Here is a 3,322-nt window from a genome sequence, read left to right as displayed (position 1 = left end):
TTCGTTTTGACTTCGATCAACTAGATCAACCTAAGTTATTTTCATAACCCTATGTATATATCTGATACCTCAAAGGGCAACCTTATCGGAAACTAACTAAATGGGGAAACCAACCGTTAGATGAAACTATTAGAATAAATTATGCATGGAGTTAAAAATTTAGTCAATTTCACCATAGTTTCGAATTCGATCTTGTTAGTCAACCGTTATCACATATATATCTTCTTCATTGACCTATTGCTTGATGACCACGAAATGTGCTTATTTTTTCACACAACGTCTAGAAATACTCTATGGATAAATGTTAATGATCAAAAGAAAAAAAAATTAAATTTCTATTTCACTGACCTTAACCTATAGTAATGTACGTGCTTACTAATGTTGTATGACTTATACATTGCATTTAAAGTTGTGAGGACTCAAAAGCAACAGTGAGGTGGAAAATAAATTTGGAGAAAGCAACCGCTCGATGGAAAGATTAGAATGTTTTATGGTGGTTGTAAAAAATTCAGCCGATTATGTATATGTTTCCATTTCGATCGACTCAATCAACTCTAATTACTTTTATAACACTATTTATATATTAAATTTCTCAAATAACAACCCCATCGGGACCTAAGTAGAATGGAAAATTGTTGGATGATATTATTATAATAAATTATGCATGTAGAAAAAAATGTAGCCAATTGCACTATAGTTTCGAATTCGATCAAATTAGTCAACCGTAGTCACACACACACACATATATGTTCTTGGTTGACCGATGCCTTGGCGACCACGAAAAGTGCTTATTTTTTCACACAATGTTTATAAATACTCCGTGGATGTATGTGAATAGTCGACAGAAAAAAAAAATCAATTTCTATTTCGAAGACCTTAACCTATACCATTGTGCCTACAAATGGTGTATGACTTATAGATTGCATTTAAAGTAACAATGACCTTTCAAAAGCACCAACAAGGTGGAAAATTAAATTGGAGAAAGCGACCGCTGGATAGGAAGATTAGAATATTTTATGGTGATTGTAAAAAATTCACCTGATTTGGTATTCATTTTGACTTGGATCAACTCAGTCAACTTTAGTTACTTTTGTAAACCTTTTTGCATATCAAATTCCTCAAAGAGCAACCACTTCGGGATATACAAAAATGAGGAAACCCCTTTCAAAAAAAAAAAAAAGAAAAAAAGAAGAAGAGGAAACTGACTGTTGGATGATATTATTAGAATAATATATGCATGTTGTAAATAATTTAGCCAATTTCACCATAGTTTCAAATTCAATCCACTCAGTCAACCATAGTCACAGATATATCTTCTTGATTGATTGATAGCTTGACAACCACGAAATGTGTCAATTTTTTCATACAACGTCTATAAATACTTCGTGGATATATGTGAATGGTTAAACGGAAAAAAAAAAAAAATTTCTATTTCTATTTCGCGGACCGTAAAGTTTATCAATGTGCCTACTAAAGTAAGTATAAAAAAAATGCAATAAATAAAAACCTAATTAACGTAAGAACAAATTCCAAAACTATTTTGACAAACCTCCATATTGGGCTATTTTGATTATATTGATTGCACAAAATCTTTTATACCTACTAATATCAAGGTTCTAAAAAATGTTAGGCACTAGTCGGGCGGTGGTCCAGAGACTAGCGCCCAGGCCTAGGCGGTTTTTATTTTTTTAATCTTTTTAGTTATTTTGATGACTTAAAATTAATAATAACATTACAAGTCCTACAATTAATTGAAAGTAGTACGTCAAAATAAGAAAAATAAAATGTTTATGATTTAACCATCATACTTATTATTAGCAATCTCAAAATGTGGAATAAAACAAAAAAACCAAACCGTGCCTATTTATTGAGGTGGAAAATATGCTAATCAAAGCCCAAAACAAAACAAGCAACATTTGGTCCATGTGATATACAACCCTAAAACACCCTTATGTAGGAACAAATCCTTGTCATCACTCGCCACATCTGTTGGGTTTCCAGCCCATGAGTCTTTCCTAAGATAATTGTCTTAGAGTATGAGAATTATTCACCCAATAGGTTTTGGATTCCTACTGATGAATGGAGTTCCAATGAGGAAGGAAAATCCTTATTGATGTATTACCTGTAATCCTTGTTGATTATAGAGAAGGAGAAGGCATAATTGCCTACCACCAATAGGAATAGGTTTCCTAATCGGTGAAGAAAGCTGATATCCTTATGGCTATATAAGGAGGGGTTCTGCTCTAGGTTTTTCATCACAAAGACAGAGAGCAAAGTGTATTCCATTCTCGGAGTTAGAGAGTGAGAGGGGGTAAAGAAGAGTGAGATAGGAAGAGAAGAGAGAGTCCTTATTTTCTTATTGTTTCTGGTTGTACCCATTATAAATATAGTGGAAGATCGTTTTTCTGCCCGGTGGATGTAGGCAAAGGTTTTGCTGAACCACCTTAAATCTGTGTTCTTGTGCTCGTATCTTTGTGGTTGATTCTCTTGGTGTGCTGTGCCTGTTTGTGTTTACGACTTCACATATTGACCGATTCTCAACAAGTGGTATCAGAGCTCAGTCTCGTCTGGGAAATTCAAGGTTTGAATCGGCAGGTTCAGTGTTATCAGAATGGAAGGAACAAATAGCACAATGATCAAACTCACTCACACGAATTGGGTGAAGTGGACGCCAAGAATGAAGGAAAGTTGGGAAACTTTCATGGTGACCGTAAGTAATTCTGCGTCTGATGGTGTATTGTCTATGGATACCGTTAAGGATAACATGCTTACTGAAGAAATAAGAAGGAAAGCTGTGGGCATAGACAATAGATAAGGAAAGCTCCTTATCACAATGGGTAAAGACAAGAATTCAGGTCGAGGGTTTAATGGCACGTGTCACTATTGTGGCAATATGGGCCACATGAAGCGGATGTGTCGAAAGTGGAAATAGGACAAAAAGAAAGGCAACTACCAAAATAAAGGAGATACTGACATTATCTTAGGAGATGTTTTTACAGTTCAAGAATGTCTATATGTTGGTGACAAGGGTCACGATTGGTTCATGGATACCGATGCAAGTTGTCATGTTACTTCCAACTTAGAGCTTTTTTCTACATACGAAGCATGCGACTTTGGGATGTTAAAGATGGGCAATACAAGCTACTCCAAGATTTCGGGAATGGGAGATATTTGCATCGAGACTAATCTTGGTTACCAGATGACATTGAAGGATGTGAGGCCTGTTTTTGATTTTCTGGTCAACATATTGTCTTCAAGTGCTCTTGATAGATAAGGTTTCCACCAATATATTGGTGATGGAAAGTGGACGCTTATAAACGGG

The sequence above is a fragment of the Rosa chinensis genome, chromosome 4 (assembly GCF_002994745.2).
Source record: "Rosa chinensis cultivar Old Blush chromosome 4, RchiOBHm-V2, whole genome shotgun sequence".
In the NCBI taxonomy this organism is placed as follows: domain Eukaryota; kingdom Viridiplantae; phylum Streptophyta; class Magnoliopsida; order Rosales; family Rosaceae; genus Rosa; species Rosa chinensis.
Note: the sequence above shows the minus strand (reverse complement) of the source record.